Below are 9,541 nucleotides of genomic sequence, written 5' to 3'. Positions count from 1 at the left end.
GCACGGTCGTTGGGGTGGGCAGCGTCGTGGGATGGGCGCACGCGTGGCCTAGGCCTGCTCGGGTCCTGGGCCCACGCACAGACCTGACCCACGTGTGGCCTAGGCCCACTCATGGCCTGGACCCACTCACAGACCAGCCCCACACACAGCCTGGGCCCACTTGCAGCCTGGACCCACTCAGCCCAGGCCAACCCAGCCCAGAGTCACTCACAAATCAGCCCCACTCATGGCCTAGGCCCACTCACAACCCAGACCCGCTCACAGCCTGGACCCACTCACAATTTGGACCCACATACAGGCCAGACCCACTCTCAAACCAGGCCCACTCAGGGCCGAGGCCCACTCGAAGCCCAGACCCACTCACAACCCGGACCCACTCACAGCTTGGGCCCACTCGCGGCCTGGACCCACTCACAACCCGCACCCGCTCACAGCCAGGACTCACTCACAATTTGGACCTGCGTACAGCCCAGACCCACTCACAAATCAGGCCCACTCATGGCCTGGGCCCACTCACAGCCCGGGCCCACTCACAGCCCGGACCCACACACAGCCTGGGCCCACTCACAAACCAGACCCACACGCAGCCTGGGCCCACTCATGGCCTGGGCCCACTCACAATTTGGACTCGCACACAGCCCAGATCCACTCAGAGCCTGGACCCACACACAACCCACACCCACTCAGCCTAGGCCAGCCCAGCCCAGCCCCACTCACGGCCTAGGCCCACGCACAGCCCAGACCCACTCACAACCTAGACCCACTGACAGCCTGGACCTGGACCTACTCACAACCCAGACCCACACCCAGCTCAGACCCACACACAAGCCCGGACCCACTCACAGCCCAGACCCACTCACAGCCTGGACCCACTCACAGTCTGGACCCACTCATAAACGAGCCCCACTCACAACTCGGACCCACACCCAACCCAGACCCCCTCACAGCCCAGACTCACACAATCCAGGCCCACTCAGCCCAGGCCCACTCACAGCCAGGTCCCACCCCCAGCCCAAGCCCACCCAGGGCCACCATCCACCCTGGCCAACACGGGCCCGCAGCCCCATTGGCGTGGCCTTTGCCACGCTGCCGGGCGGCTGGGGGCTGCCCTGGCGCTGGGGCGCTCCCCCAGGTTACCCTCCACACCCACAGAGGGCCGTGGGGTCTGTGACACCGTGACGGTGCTGGGCCAGCCTGCGGTGACACAGCTCGGGGCAAACAAGTGCCCCTTGTCCCCTTTCCCATGCCGTGGGATGGGGTCCTCCCCGCCGAGCTGCGGAGGAGAGCAGCCCCGCCGAAGAGCCACGCTGGATAATTTATGAGTGGGCAGCTTGGGAGCGCGGTGCGCTCGCTCATCAATAACGCATGAAATAAAAGCGCACGTCCGCTCCGGCCTAGCGGAGCTTCTGCTGTGCATTAGGAACTCCATTAGGAGCCATCAGAGATCCCGTTTTCCTAAAAAGCCGATGGATAAAGTGATGCTGGGAGGACGCTGCAGCACTGGGGGAAAGGAGAGGGGTCTGATGAACGGAGCCATGGCCTCGGCCACGTGGCTGGGGACAAATTGGTTTGGAAATGCTGACAGTGCTTTGTGACGGCAAGTAACACCGTTTTGGCATGAGATCTCCATCTTTATTGTGGTTTTAGCACTGCTTTAAGAATAACCAAGGATTGTATCGAATGGATTTGTTTTACACAAAATACTTCTTTGTTTACAGCTTCTGAGAGCAGGAGAAATCACGCCTTCTGAGAAATAAAACTAGAAATACGCCCAGATCCTCTCTATTTCCTCCCTAAAATAAACCGCTGTCTCCTTGCTCGCCTCCCCGGCCTCACACCCCGCGGCACACGTGGTTCTGGAGAGAGAACAGCCTTTGTGCCCGGCCTTTGTTTACCACCACGGCTATCCCAAGGAGAGCGCCCGTAGACAAGGGCAGTTTATTCCTCTTTCCTGAGAATGGGGCATTCATCCTTCTGAGGAGGCTCGCCATCGTCTCTGGAGAGCTCAGCAGCGGGTTTTTGCGTTGTTTTCTACATGACGCCAGCTTTGGGGAGAGCATTTGAGTAAAAAAATGGAGAATCCAAGAGAATATTAAAGTAGGTCGTGGATCCCAAACTGGTTTTTCAGCTATTGCTGCCATCAATAGTCTGGAGGTATCTAGGAATGCCATGGGGCATCACCCAAGCCGAGCAGGACTATCACATCTCCGGGTACGGACCAGAGCGGAGGTGCCTGCTCATCCTGGACACCTCTTAAGTGATGCTGCCACGTTTGGGTTGGATGTATGGTGCTTCTCCCTTGGAAAAAAATAATATTGGCCCTTGGGTACAATTCCTGGATTCTCACGGACAATATCGAACACAAGCCTGGACCTGAAGAAACACTTGTGCGCCTGGAAGCTCTTCTGGTTTCTCCAAATATATCAACAGGCCTAATAAAAGATTATCACCTCTCCGTACAAACCTTTTGACACTTATCTAGTAATTTACATAAATACGGCAGGTTCTCAGCTCATCCAAACCACCGCAGCTCTGCCGATTTACGGTGACGGCGTGTTTGCCCCAGACCAAACAAATACTGATTTATTCCTGTCGAAGCACCGTAGCAATAAATACATTTCTCAAGGCAGATGATTTCCTTCCCCATCCCAGGTCAGAACATGATATTCATAATGCTGTAAATTCTTCAGAATAGCGCGCTGGCCGTAATATTTATCTGCAGTGTATCCAGCCCCCTTTTTGGGCTCCGATGCATAAATCAGCCTGCCTCGCACCGCTTAATTCTTCCATTTTACAGACCGGGCAGCGGTGGGATGAAGGTTACACAGTGAATGGCCAGAGTTAGAAGCCGAACTTGGTGCTTCTGGTGGGCAGCCCAGGCAGCCGGAGGTGGCATCTGGCTGCCCGTCACCAAATGTCACTAAACGTCCCCCTCCCACCTCTGCCGGGTACCTACAGACACCCCTCAGCAAGAGCCCAGGCGGCTGCTGGGTTGGGAAATCACAAAGACCCGAAGGATGCGGGTCCGTTCTGCAGATGTCCCAGAAAAACCTAATAACCCCAATTCCGCCTACGGTATTAAAAATACTCCGTCGCGTTCAAGTGTGCCACTTTGTTAATTCCTGCGGCCTGGAAGATGAGTCCTTCTCTTCACATTTCCTTGCCTTCCCCGCTATGTCTTGTCAATGCCTCGTGACACTGCAAGGGAAGAAATTCTCTTTGACTTGGAGGTTCGCTTGGGTTAGCTGCTGAGTGCTCCGAAGATGGATCCAGAAATCCTCACCCCTCGCTTGCTGCGGGAGAGCCATGCTTGTGTGTGTCCCTTCCCTCCGTGTTTGCTTGTTTGGAGAGAGGGGGATGCGTGGCGAGGGGATGCGTGGCGAGGGGATGCGTAGCGAGGGGATGTGTGGCGAGGGGATGTATGGCGAGGGGGATGTATGGTGGAGGTGGGTGTATGGCGAGGGGATGTATGGCGAGGAGGATGCATGGTGGAGGTGCCCCAGCCTGTCCCCATGCCGAGGGCAAGGGCGGTCACCCGTTGGTGACTCAGGCAAACCTGCAACACCTTACTTCAACAGCAAGCAGTGACCCAGTGCCTTCAGTCCGTGGGTGGCAAAGCCGGGCAGAGCAGGGGACACAGGGTGGCATCCCCTGGGGACAGTGCGTGGAGCTGGGCTGGGTCCCGTCCCTGGGATGCTGCCCTGGCCCCTGCACAGCCCCGGGGCTCCCGGGCTGGGTGCTCACCCTCCAGCCCTGCTGCCCGGGGGGCTGCAGCTCGGGTTGCCCCGAGGAATGTGTTGCTTGCCCCAGGGAGGCAGTTTTCTGGGTCTTGCAGTTGGGCTAGTGAAAAACAAGCTGGGGAAACCTCTGGCTTTGGTCTCCCCTTCCCCACAGGCTGCAGGACAACCATGCCTTCCCATGCGGTGCCATGCTGCCTGGCCCCAGCACCCCAGCACCTCGACACCCTGGCACCCTGGCCCCTTTTCCACCTCGTTGCCCTGAGCCTGGCTGTGCAACGTGGCAAGGGAAGCATCCCAGGAGCAGGCCAAGGGCATCCCTTCTCCCACCACACCCACCGTCAGCGCTCCCCGACCTGCCAGGGTGCAGGCTTGGTCCCAGCCCAGCACCCCTCCACCCCGCCAGGCACCAAAGCTGGGGGGTCCCGCCAGCCCCGAGGAAGGACCCTGCACCCAACACCTGAGCGAGCTCGGGGGTGCACCAACCCTCCCTCCCCAAAACGCCCCAGAGCCAGGGCTGGGGGCAGGAGGCGATGGAGGGGCCGTGGCTGATGGTGCGGCCGGCGACGAGCCCACCAGACCAGCGGAGCTTTGAAGGGGAGCTTCCTTCCCCCCGTCTGCGGAGCCGCAGCGCTTTGTAACTCAGCCCCGGCCTTTCCTCTCAGGGTTTCAAAGCACTTTCCAAGCCCAAATTAATTCTGTGGCAGCAGCTGCCCCCCTGCGCTGTTTAGCATCAGTCCTGCCACAAAGCGGGGCTGCCCCTACCCCTCGGGGTGCACAGCTGGGCTCCCGGGGATGAATTTCCCCTGGGACCACCTCAAGCCACCAAGGCGGGATGGGGACGGTGCCTCCCACCCCTCTCCTTATCCCTAACACCCGCACAAGTCCCCTGGCGCTGAGAACTCCAGCGATGCCCATGCCACCACGGCACACTCTGCTCAGAAAATCCCCCCCGCCAGCCTTTCTCCCAGCCCCAGGGAAGATGCTCCCACGCGGGATGCATGGCCAGGGGACGGCCGGGATGTCAGCCCTCGCCCTGGGTGCTGCCGGGGAGCCGGGGGGAGCCAGGGTGAGGGACCCCACAATGGACCCAGCGGGAGGGTGCGCACCGCCTCCCCGCAGGACATTAATAATTAAGCAGGCGCATCGGGCTCAGATGGCAGGTCTTATTTAAGGAGCCGATATAAATACCGCCCAGACAGCACTCATGGAGCACCTAAAAAAAGCCCTGGCTGTCTCCGTCCCTCCAGAAGCGGCTTGGAGCTCTGCGGGGCTGGTGGGCAGCACAGGGCAGGGTGGTCACCAGCGTCCCGTGGGGACGGGGCTGTGCCAGGCTCTGAGCCTCAGAGGTGACAGCATGCGGGGCCAATCCTCTGGGCACCCCCTGTGCCTCAGTTTCCCTCTGCAGCGGGGACCTGCCTCAGCCCTTTGTCCCATGTGGTGGCAGGGGTGTTGGGGACCCAGCGCAGGGCTGGATGTTCAGCCTCGTGCCCTGGGTTGGTGGCGTGGGGTGGGAGCTGGGGGGGGGGTCTCTGCCAACCAACCCCCTCATCCTCCCGGTGCCAGGGCAAAGCCACCCCGTGTTTCAGCAGCTGCCAAGTGCATTTCTGCGTTTGTGCTGTCAGTGAGTGGCCACTAGACCCTGCTGCCCCCCTGGTCATGGCTACTTAGGGACACCCTTCCGCACTGGGGCTGGGGACACTCATCCTCCAAGGACAGCTCAGTCCTCCCCCTCCCTGCCTGGGGTCCCCGGGACCCCCACCCCAGAGCTGCCCCATCCCTATTGAAGTGGAGGTGTAAGAAGGGCCGGGAGCACCGAGACAGCCGTGACCTGGGGTACAGCCGGGATCCCCCAGCCTGGGCATCACCCCCCCCATCAGCCTCCTGGACCCCCAGGAGCGGGCGAGGAGCCGGAGCGTGCTGCGGGTGGGAGGGACGGGGCTGTCACATTGTCCCCGTTGCAGGCAGGCGGCAGCGAGCCGCTTGCTGCAGTCCTGCTCGCCGGCTCTGCAGCGTGACTCAGCACAGCCTCACTCAGCTCCCAGCCCCTTCCTCCAGCCCTGGGGGGGGACACACACGCTCCCCACCTCGCCACTGCCCTCCCATGGTCCCTGTCACCCCCAGAGCCACCCACCAGACCCCTATTCCCACCCAGCACCCTCCGTGCCCACCCACGGGCTGCTACTCCAGCCCCAGTGCAGGCAGGGACCCCCCCTCCAGGGCTGAACTGGGGGTCCCAGCGATGGGGAACGGTGGGTGTCATCCTGCCTGCACCCAGACGTCTCTGCCGTGCCCTTGGGCAGGGGACGGGCAGCGTGCCGGATCCGGCCCCGGGGGGCTCCCTGCCCAAAGTGGGGCTCAGGGTTTGGGGAGCAGAGCACCGGCTCCTGCTATGGCACCTCCCAAGGCGCTGGGAGAAAGGATTTGGGTATTTTTCCTGTGGGATGGGACGGAGAGAGGTGCCAGGGTCACATGGGGAAGTCTTGGGCTTTTTGAAGGGATTTTTTGAGCCCCAATTTTGGGGTGTTTGGAGCCTGCTGGGATCAGCTTCTCACAGCATCTCTGTGCACATCCCCGCTGGCCGTGACCTGGAGGTCACTGGGAGGCGGGGAGGGTGGCCAGAGAAAGCAGCCAGCACTGGGGGAGGAGGGCTGAGCGCCCCAACTGTCCCCTCTAACTGTCCCCGTGTCCCCAGGCACGAAGCCACTTGCAGGGCAGGACCGCGCTGTCTGCTTGTGCTGTTCCCTCGGGGACGGGCGTCCCTCTGCTGTGACAGCAGCACGTGGCACGTCCCCATCCCTGGGACGGGGCACAACAGGGCTGTGCAGCCGGGAGCACCCATCCTGCACCCCGACAGCTGCATCCGAGAAGATGCTGGATTAAACCAAAGGCATAGCCGGAGGCAGGGAGCCCAGGGACCCCCGCTCCCCCCCCCGGGCAGCCCCTCGCCCGCGGCATTGCCATGGGAAGCACGTTGCCGGCATCGCTGCCAGCTAATTGCTTTCCTGCCTCTCCTCTAAATGCAAGCGACGGCAGTGAGGCGGCAGCGAGCTGGCTTTTGCCAGCATCCAGCAGCCCACGTGGGGTGGCTCCTGCCAGGGGAACGAAATAAAATTAAAAAAAAAAAAAAAATAGGGGAAAAAGAAAAAGAAGGCAGAGAGGAGGAGATGATGGATGGGGAGGATTTGCAGCCGTTTACCCTGGCGGAGGGAGCCCTTGAGCCTGCAGGCGCAAGGAGAGGCGCAGATCTGGTGGTGCCCGTGGGCCGTGGCCACGCAGCCCCCCGGCACGGCACGGCACGGCACGGCGTGGAGAGCCAGCCATCCCCGCGGTCCCCCCCGCCGCCCCGCTCCCTTTGCCAGCGGACTAATTGCGCCAGTGACTTTGCAGTTCCCAAAATAGCTCCTGGCTCCAGCAGGGTGACGTCAGCGGGAGCCGCGGCGGCAGGCCCGGCAGGAGCAGGGAAGGAGGACGCTGGCCGGCATGGGGGGCGGTGAACGGCTCCTGCGCCCCACGACGGTCCCACTGGGTGACCTTGGCACCCTGGGCCCCGCTCGCGAGGGAGCAGGACGTGCCGTGCCGCAGGGATGCTGCAGGGAGACCTGGTCCTCATCCATCCCATCGGAGGAGGAGGTGGTCCAAGGCTGTCCCTGCCCTGCATCCCTGCCAACGTGGGTGCTCACATCCCTGGGACCCCCCACCGCTAGGGACAGGGCAGGCTGCTCCGGCGGGGGTAAATCTGTCCCGCGGTGCCCCCCATGGGGAAAGCCGTGCCCCCTGCTCCCAGCTGGTCCCCTGCAGCTCCCCGAGGGTGCCAAGGGGTGACCAGGACCAGCATCCTGTGTGCCTCCGGGGAAACTGAGGCACGCAAGGGGGATGCGGAGGCAGCAGGGAGAGCCGGGGGTGGGGCACAGCGAGCCGGGGAGCGGAGCACAGCCCAAGGTCACCCAGGTGGTGCTGGGCGCAGCGGAGCCAGGGATGCTCTCCGAGCCAGGGCTGCCTCCGGCAGTGACTCACCCCCGCTCCTCCGGTTACAAGCGCAGACAGGATTGCCTTAACGGGGCACGGCGGAGGTGGCCAGCCTGGGAAAGGCACCCCTGGGACCGGCCACCAACCCACGCACCCCTCCAGCCATCCCCGCGCTCTGCAGCCTCCCCCCGCAAGCAGCGCATCCCCCATCCCATGTCCCAGCCGGCAACGCTGCTTGTACTGGTCTCATACTGGTCCCAGAATGGGACTCCCCATCCCTCCCAGCACTGCTCATCCAGCTGGAGGGGATTTAACTGTGAGTGCCCCCTCGCCCGCCCCAACTTCCAGGGAGCAGAGCTCCTGAGCCCCACGCCAGCGCTCGGCTGGAGAGCCGGCTTATTATTCTGGAACACAGCGAAATAATTAAAGCCTCCTCCATTTCCCCTTGCTCATTTGTGCTCCTTCAGCCTGGATTAATGGGTCTCCTCTCCCCAGCACAGACTCATTCCTTATTCCTAATAGCCCATAAATCCCAGCCCCAAAATAACCCCAGCTTTTGCCCGAGCCTGCTGAAATATTTATTCTCTCCCCCCACTGCCGCCCCCAGCACCATCCCCTCTCCAGGGATGGGGAGAGGAACTAATCGATGGCATCGACCAGTGTGGAGCTACAGCTGCTCCAGGCGCAGTGAAACAGCTGACGTCGGCAGGAGGAGAAGAGCCGGGCGGGCACCGCGGCTTCTCCTGGCTCCCACGCAGCCGCCGCGGCCTGGCTGCGGTCCCGCAGCAGGGTGCTCTCGCGCCATCGGCAACCCCCCGTGCTGGTTCCCTGCTCCAGGGCCAGAGCATCCCCCATGCTGGTACCCGACTCCAGGGCCAGAGCATCCCCCATGCTGGTTCCCTGCTCCAGGGCCAGAGCATCCCCCGTGCTGGTTCCCGGCTCCAGGGCCAGAGCATCCCCGTGCTGGGGTTTTGCTCCAAGGCCAGAGCATCCCCCTTACTGGTACCCTGCTCCAGGACCAGAGCATTCCCCACTCTGGCATCCTGCTCCCGCCCTGCCATGTCACTCCCATGGAGACGATGCCCAGTTTGGATACGGGATGTCTGGGGGGGATCCCTGTGGATCCCAGCGCATCCTGAGCCCTGTCTGTGGGAGAAATGGCTGAAAGACGAGGGAGGAGGCTGCTGTCTCTCCTGCCTGGAAACCCTTTCCTTGCCGGACTGCAGGTCGTGGGAGGGAGAAGCCCAGGGCGAGCGGGACCTGCTCTTCCCAGCGCAAAGCGAGGAGGAGCAGGGTGCGGGGTGACACCAAACACCAGCCCAGTTTTGCCGGCTCAGGGCGCAGTCCCCAGGGAAAACAGGGAAAAGCCAGCCCAGCCTTTCTCATCATCTCTCACCACAGGAGGCAGCAGCCCCCAGAGCAGCCCCTGGCCACCAGCCCCCTCCCCACCTCCCGTAGCCATGGGGAGGGGGGGCCCACAGCACCTTCTGACCCATCCCCAGCTGGCATGGGCTGGGGAGGGGGGCTGCTGGGGACAGCCCTGTCCCCCCCCTGCTCCCAGCAGGACCCAGGATCGCCCAGCTGTCCCGGAGGCAGGAGGTGAGGCGGAGGCGGTGGTGGCAGCAGGGGGGGCGAGGAGGGGGCGAGGAGGGGCAAGGAGGCAGCGGGGTGGGCAGCCGAGCGTGCAGGACCTGGGAACCCGGTAAAAGGGGAGGTTTCATTCATACACCACCTCCCTGCCCTCTCCCAGGGTCCCAGCAAGCCCAAGTCCGACTGTGCTGCCTGGAAGACGCTCCCGTGCCTCAGTTTCCCCACTGATGGAAATCTGAACTGGG

Source organism: Larus michahellis, chromosome 7 (genome assembly GCF_964199755.1).
Source record: "Larus michahellis chromosome 7, bLarMic1.1, whole genome shotgun sequence".
Classification (NCBI taxonomy): Eukaryota; Metazoa; Chordata; class Aves; order Charadriiformes; family Laridae; genus Larus; species Larus michahellis.
This window is presented reverse-complemented; position numbering follows the sequence as displayed.